We start from the raw sequence: 8,238 nt of genomic DNA on the forward strand, positions 1-8,238 counted from the left end.
ATGACCATGCTGTGCATTATATTCCCAGGACTTATTAATTTCTTAACTGGAAGTTTGCTTGTACCTTTGGATCCCCTTCACTCATCTCACCCATCCTCCACCCCTCACCTCTGGCAACCACCAATCTGTACCTATGAGTTTATTTTTTTTTGTTTTTGGGGGTTTTATTTTTAGATTCCCTGTATAAGTGAGATCATACGGTATTTGTCTTTCGCTGTCTGACTTATTTGACTTAGCAAAATATCTTCTAGATCTACCCATGTCGTCACAAATGGCAAGATTTCATTCCTTTTTATGGCTAATATTCTATTTTATACATACACCACATTTTCTTTATCCATTCATTCATTGATGGTTCTAAGGTTGCTTTCATAACTTGGCTATTGTGAATAATGCTGCAGTCAACACAGGGATACATAAATCTTTTAGAATTAGTGCTTTTGTTTTCTTCAGAAATACTAAGAAGTGGAATACCTTGATCTATTTTTAATTTTTCTATTTTTAATTTTTGAAGAAACTCCATACTGTTTTCCATAGTGGCTATATAACATTCTCACCAACAGTGTACAAGAGTTCCCTTTTCTCTATAACCTTTCAACACAAGTTCAAAAACAGGCAAAAACCAATGTAAGGTGACAGAAATCAGGATTGTTATTGTCTCTGGGGAGCAGGTAGTAGTAGTGACTGAGAAAGGACCCAAGGGGGAACTTCTGGGGTGCTTGCCACATTCCATTTCTTTATTTGGGTATTGATTCCATGAATGTGTTTCCTTTGTGATAATTCATCAAGCTATACATGTTACATTTGACACTTTCCTGTATTTATATCATACTTCAATAAAGATTTATTCTAAACAAAATATTACTAAAATAAAATAAATTCTAATTAGGACTTTATTTTTAAGAATTAGATTTTTGAAGGCCTTCCTTCCAAAGGAAGCATTTCCAGTAGCTCACAGAGATTGCACCAATAAAGAGTACAAATCGGGAATCAGGGTACCTATGTTCTAGTTCTGTTCTGACATAACTAGTTCTCTCACTAGAACAAATCATGTCAAATGTCTGGTCTTCATCTCTCCTTTAGTAAAAGAAGGTATTTAAACTAATCCTTAACATTCTTCTCAACTTTAAAGTCTCGAGGTTCCAAATATCTCCCTAATTAGATGGGTATCAATTGCTGAGCCATGTGAGGGATACCCTTTCTTTCTAACCAAGTTACAGTAAAATCCAGACTATGGAGGGGGAAAGGTTAGCATTAATAAGAACATATTATATGGTATGTTGGCAAAGGACTCATTTACAAAACCACATGATATGTCTGAGACATGCAAAGTACAAAGATGAATTTTTTCTTCCTTCTCATGTGACCTTTCAAAATCTGAAATAGTATTTATAGATGCCCCCTTCCCAATGCCATTTCTGTTCAAAACGTTTCTGACCTTTGCAAATGCAAGACGTGGAACTCTGAATGTGACTTTAAAAATCAATTAGTAAAGACTACAATGATAATTACCCATGTAGTTAAAAAGAAAATATTCTGAAAAAACTTTTTAAAGCAACCAGATAAACAACCTAACAAATGATGAAGGTCATGTTGACTGTAGAACATACGTCCTTTCTAACTCTCCTAAGTAATCATTGCAGTCTGGCTGTTGTCTGATAAGAGAGTTAATTATCCCATATTTCATTTTTTTAATTAATTAATTTATTTTTGGCCACGTTTGGTCTTCGCTGCTGTGCATGGGCTTTTCTCTAGTTGCGGCGAGCGGGGCCTACTCTTTGTTGCGGTGCACGGGCTTCTCATTGCGGTGGCTTCTCTTGTTGCGGATCACAGGCTCTAGGTGCGCGGACTTCAGTAGTTGTGGCGCGTGGGCTCAGTAGTTGTGCAGACTGTAGAGCGCAGGCTCAGTAGTTGTAGCACATGGGCTTAGTTGCTCCACGGCATGTGGGATCTTCCCAGACCAGGGCTCGAACCTGAGTCTCCTGCACTGGCAGGCAGATTCTTAATCACTGCGCCACCATATTTCATTTTTAAAAGCAACCTAAGATCTCAATTAAATGCTCAAGATGGGGGAAAAAAGTGGGTTTTTTTCTGTTGTTTTCATCCATTTTCTTTGTGATATGAACGTGACAATTCCATGAGAGAAAAGTACCCCCCTTCCTAGTTCCCCGTGAAGTGTGTGTCCACTGCTGGGGGCTCCTCTGAGTTCTAACTCTTGCTGTAGCCTCACACAGTTGGAGAAGACAGCTAATTAATTTCACAGTTGTCTTAAATTTTCACAATGAGGTTACTGTCTGCCAAGGCAGTGTCTTCAAGACCGGGTCCTTGCTTCTCACACATACAGTGATTTGCCCTTTCAAATCTTTGAGCCAGTTTCTCGAGACCCAGTAATGGGTGTGAAATGAATTTTACACGTTGCCAACTTACCTTACACATTTTCCTTTCAGCCTAATTATTTTAAAAATAATAATAATAAAAAAAGCTATTCAAAGAAGAACAGACTTTCAGCAACTGGCTTACCTGTCTCTCAAGATGCAGACACAGAGCATGTTCATACAGCCCTAAACTTAGGAAACTACAGCTCTATTGTTCCTTGCTCTTCTTACAAATTCCTTATTACTTTTCTGTTCCTCCCTTTTCTTTCTAATCCCAGTTTTCTTTGCTCCTTCACCATGTCCTGTCATGAATGTTTTCAGTCTAAGTATTGCAAAAATATTGCCAGAAAATTTGGAGTATCTGCCACGGTTACACCAAATTTCCTTACCAGGGTCATTCCAACACTTAGAGGCTGACTGTGGCAGTTTCAGTTAATGGGGTGAGGGAGATTCAATATTTAATATTTCAATTTTCAAGTGCACTTTTCTGGGAAACCTGAATAAGATTTGAAAACTGGAAAGAGCAGTATTAAGCCCACTCAGGCAATTGCAATATCCAAAGATTGTCTGACTAGAAGTTTTTCATGGTTTCTTTTTTTCCTGTTTCTATGGGAAAGAAAACTCCCTGGGAGACACTGAATTTAAAAGAAATGTTTGATATATAGGTGCTTCAAAAGTCGTATTAAAATTCATATTGTTGGGCTTCCCTGGTGGCTCAGTGGTTGAGAGTCCGCCTGCCGATGCAGGGGACACGGGTTCGTGCCCCGGTCCGGGAGGATCCCACATGCCGCGGAACGGCTGGGTCCGTGAGCCATGGCCGCTGAGCCTGCGCGTCCGGAGCCTGTGCTCCGCAGCGGGAGAGGCCACAACAGTGAGAGGCCCGCGTACAGCAAAAAAATTAAAAAAAAAATTCATATTGTTAAATAATACAAAAGCACTCTGGCCAAGCATTTCTTAATACTGTTTCTAAACAAAAAGTTACACACAATTGAGCTGACTGTACCCCGCTCTTAGTTCTCATGATAATGAGAAGTTAAAGCAGACTTATTTGAAAATCCACAGACATCTACAGTTTCACAACCAAATCTGTGTTAACAAAATATAACACTAAGATAACTATAGATGGTGTAACTGGTTGTAATGAACTGAATTTTTACGTTTTGGAAAACGAGTCAGTTTTTGTCAAGGTTATATTTTTGGCAAGGACTACGTCATTTATAGAATAACAAACTCTCAGGAAAAAATTGAAGATTATTGATGGCCAAGTCTTACACAGAATACATCATTCAAGAATGTAAACCAATCCTACCTTCATTCCAGCCTGAAAAGTGAGTGAAGTCAGTTCATTCTATGTCCTAGAAGTCACTAGCTATATTGGCTCCCAGGATATCAGTGTGTCTGGCAGGTTCCTGCTAAATTTGAAGTTGTTATGAGATGCAAAGCCCTAACAGGAAGATGTGAATCAGCATACAGACCAGGATGAGGCTGAAAGCTCTGTGAAGACACCTGCCCACTGATCAAAGACCAAGACACTCAGTCAGCATGCCAGATGGCCTGGGTGCCTGAGGGATATCATTGTAGTAACGAGTACCAATAAACCATTTTAAGGATTGTGAGAAAATTGAGTTTAGTAGCCAACCTGCATTGTGTGAATAACAGTCTGAAATCAAATAGTAAGCATAATTCCGTCATTAAGACCTCCACAGACAACCCGGTGGGTTTCCTTTCATCCTCGAAGGTCCGTTTTATGTTGCATAGGTGCTGCCTGAGTTTGAGTTTCATCTTCTTTTATTTCCATTTCCCATCCTCTGATGGAGGCACTAATGAGCTATAAAAATAGCCAAGGGGCAGACAAGATAAGGGCAGAGAAATCAAGGACAAGGATAATCTACAAATGAAAAAATTACTCCCGTAAAGTCCAAGAGTTGGTTAGTGATGCCATGGAATAATGAAATTATCTCCAAAAATTCTGTTGCTGTTGTTTTTAAGGTACTGGAGAATACAAGGAATTTCTTAAGGTCTTTGGCACAGAAAACTCTCATGTTTCAGGAAACTGATTTTGGCTTCTCTTACAAAGGAAAAGTGTCCATAAAAGAATGAATGAGTCTAGCTTGGCTATGGGATCTTGCAGTGATGAGCTTTATTTTCTGAAGGACCTAAACGCTCTACAGATTAAGCTGTGAAGGAAACTGTGTACTAGGCTGGAGAAAAAAACATTGCAAAGACTTAGCTAAATGTCAACTGGAATATGGGAAACCTCGACAGGAAGGGTGTAAATTCGACTGGAAAAGGGGTTTCATTTTCAAGACCATATTGTATACTTAGCTAATGTTGGGCACTGTCACATGTTACCTAATTTAATCCTCCAAACAATCCAGTGAAGTCACTGTTGTTGCTATCCTTATGCAGATGACAAATTGAGACTGAGAAAGCCACCAACTTGCTCAGGATCACAATTAGGGAGTGTTAGAAAGAGCCTTTCTGACACCAGAGCCCTTACTCCTTTCTACTTCAGAGGAATCTCTCAGATTAAGAACAAATCAAGAGTAGCTGAGAAGGAGGTGGATGACAGGGAAAAATGAGTTTCCCTGTGTATTTTAGTTATTTGATCTAACAAAATAAGTTGGAAAATCCTTTGCACAATAAATTAGGGTTCATTAAAAATAAATTTAAAGAAAGTAATAACTGGATTTAAAAATAGACTAAGGGGGACTTCCCTGGTGGCACAGTGGTTAAGAATCCGCCTGCCAACGCAGGAGACATGGGTTCAATCCCTGGTCTGGGAAGATACCACATGCCGCGGAGCAACTAAGCCCATATGCCACAACTACTGAGCTTGTGCTCTAGAGCCCATGAGCCACAACTACTGAGCCCACACGCCACAACTACTGAAGACCATGCACCTAGAGCCTATGCTTCACAATAAGAGAAGCCACCGCAATGAGAAGCCTGCACACTGCAATGAAGAGTAACCCCCGCTCGCTGCAACTAGAGAAAGCCCATGTGCAGCAACGAAGACCCAATGCAGCCAAAAACAAACAAACAAACAAAACCCCCCAAAAAAACAAAAAAATAAAAATAGGCTAAGGACTTGTATAGATGTTTCTCCAAAAAAGACATAAAATGGCCAACAGATATATGAAAAAATGCTCAACATCACTAATTATCGGGGAAATGCAAATCAAAACCATGATGCAGTTTTCATACCTGTTAGGATGGCTATCATCAAAAAAAAAAAAAAAGATAGCGAGTGAGAATATGGGAAAATTTGAACTGTTACATGTTTTTGATGGGAGGTAAAATGATGCAGCTGCTATGGAAAAGACTATGGAGGTTTTTCCAAAAATTAAAAATAGAATTATCCTATGATCCAATAATTGCACTTCTAGGTATTTATCTCAAAGAACTGAAATCAAGATCTCAAAATACCAGCACTCCTACGTCATTGCAGCAGTATTCACTATTCAGAATTATATTGTGGAAATAGTTTAGATGTCCATTGACAAACAGATGGATAAGGAAAAACATGGTATATACTTATAATGGAATACTATTTAGCCTTAAAAAAGAAGAAAATTCTGCAATATGTGACAACACAGATGAAACTGGAGGACATTATGCTAAGTTAAATAAGCCTGTCACAGAAAGACAAATACTGCATGATTCCACCTATATGAGGTATCTAAAGTAGTCACATTTATAAACTCAGAGTGTGGAGTAGTGATTGCCAGGGGCTGGGGGTTGGAGGGGAAATGAGGAGTGTCTAATCAACAAATGTAAAGTTTCAGTTATGCAGGATAAATAAAGAGAGCTTACTTATTGCACAACATAGTCAACAATAATGTGTTGTACACTTAAAAACGTAACAGAGGAAATACATTGTGTTCTTACCACAAAAACATAAATATACGCTTGCATCCAGAAAAAAAAACTTTCTGAAAAGTGGAAATTATATTTTTTGTCACACCTGAGGAATATTTTGGTATTTGTGTGTATTATTATTATTATTATTCTCACACTGCCTTATAGAGTACCTGCACAAAGTAAGTACTATTGATTGCTGAGAAGACAGAAACTAGAGAGTGTCAGTAAGAAAAGATCTTTCTTACGATCTCCTGAGGAATTAGCCAGACTACTCATTTGTGTCCTGGTGCTCTATCATGGTTAGAACGTCCACAGAATTCTGCTGACTTGCATCCTGGATAGGGCACTACAGTACTACATCTTCTGTACTTCAGAAGCTCAAATTATTCTCCTAATAAAGCAGCTCAATGTGTAAATATATTAAGTAGGATACTATTCTATTTAGAGTGGTTTTACAGCACCACAGTTTATGTTAATGAACTTGCACACATAGACCTGAATATAGAAATGAATTTCATGTTCTCACCAGTCTCAATCCCACATCCAAATTTTGATTATGTAGATAGCATACTTAATTTTTTTTTTTTTTTTTTGCGGTACGCGGGCCTCTCACTGTTGTGGCCTCTCCCGTTGCGGAGCACAGGCTCCGGACGCGCAGGCTCAGCGGCCATGGCTCACGGGCCCAGCCGCTCCACGGCATGTGGGATCCTCCCGGACCGGGGCACGAACCCGTGTCCCCTGCATCGGCAGGTGGACTCTCAACCACTGCGCCACCAGGGAAGCCCAAACATACTTAATTTAACTATTCATTTAATGTAATGGACAAGGCCATTTAATTTGGTATCATATAAGCCGAAGCTTAATGATTCAATCATTTTTGTTTGAACTGGATATACTGTTGTCAACAATGAGTTCCAAAATCAATAAAAATACTTTGAACATATACAGATATAGGTATATTTATAACACACATACAGATATTCCTTTCACAATGGCCTCCCAAATTGTTTAACTCTCTCTCCTCAACAAAGAAACCAAAGCACAAAAACCTAATAGTTTTTCTCTAAATGAATTGAATGGGTATTCTGGCTTGGGATCTTGATCTGGGCAATGGTCTCAATATTGTCAACTAGAAGGAAGTGTGCCATCATAGTTTACCAGTCAAACATCTTTTTATTTATTTTCAAGAGAACAAATCCACATTTTTATTTATTTACTTTTCAGTAAGTTTAAATCCTTGAAGGGTACAGCATCACTTGGGTTCTGTGTCCAATGGCCTTAGCAGGAAGACTACTTTGGAATTTGGCATGAACCACACCACTGTTTCCATGAGCATGAGTTATCTTTCCCCAGATTATTCTGGTTTTGTTAGGTTTTCCACCAGGAGTTACTATGTTGTTCTTTTCTTTGTACACATAGCACATCTTTTGTCTAGACAGAATTCAGTTTCATCTCGAGCATATACACATTCAATTTTCAGAACACTTGTGCGCTCCCTCTTGTTCTGTAGACAGATCTTATAGCCAGAAAAAATGACCTTGGACCACAGCCTTCCAGACATATTTGTCATTTTAGAAGTCCTGCTCCCAGCAGGCCTCCACAGGCTCTAAGATGGCTAAAATAGCTACCGCTGAAACATCTTAAAGTGATGTCTAATCATCAAAAGGTAAGTTCAATACACCAGCCTCAAATCAGCCTTTTGTTTTGTCTCAATCCTTCATCGGACAAACCAGAAGTATTCAATATTTAAGTGCTTTGAACATAAAAGAGAAATTTCAAACAAAAAAAAAAGACTGAAGGAGACAAGGATAATTCAAGGGAGAGAAAATTAAAAAAAAAATTAGTACCTCAGACTCACTTAATGACATTGCATACACAGAACAAGAACAGCACGTTTGTTCAGTGAAAAAGGAAAACTTTCTGAGATTAAAATGATGATTGCAGAAGTTAATATAAATCCAAAGCAAGACTGAAGATAAAAAAGAAATGCAGTGTACAA

At 38.6% G+C, this 8,238-nt stretch overlaps 1 pseudogene; it reads right to left on the bottom strand.

Annotated features, from left to right (window-relative positions):
- Positions 1–7,468: 7,468 nt before the first annotated feature.
- LOC114903262 lies at positions 7,469–7,836 on the bottom strand (annotated as a pseudogene).
- Between the last annotated feature and the right edge of the window lie 402 nt (positions 7,837–8,238).

This window comes from Monodon monoceros, unplaced genomic scaffold (genome assembly GCF_005190385.1).
Source record: "Monodon monoceros isolate NGI ecotype Baffin Bay Population unplaced genomic scaffold, NGI_Narwhal_1 Super_Scaffold_20, whole genome shotgun sequence".
Taxonomy (NCBI): domain Eukaryota; kingdom Metazoa; phylum Chordata; class Mammalia; order Artiodactyla; family Monodontidae; genus Monodon; species Monodon monoceros.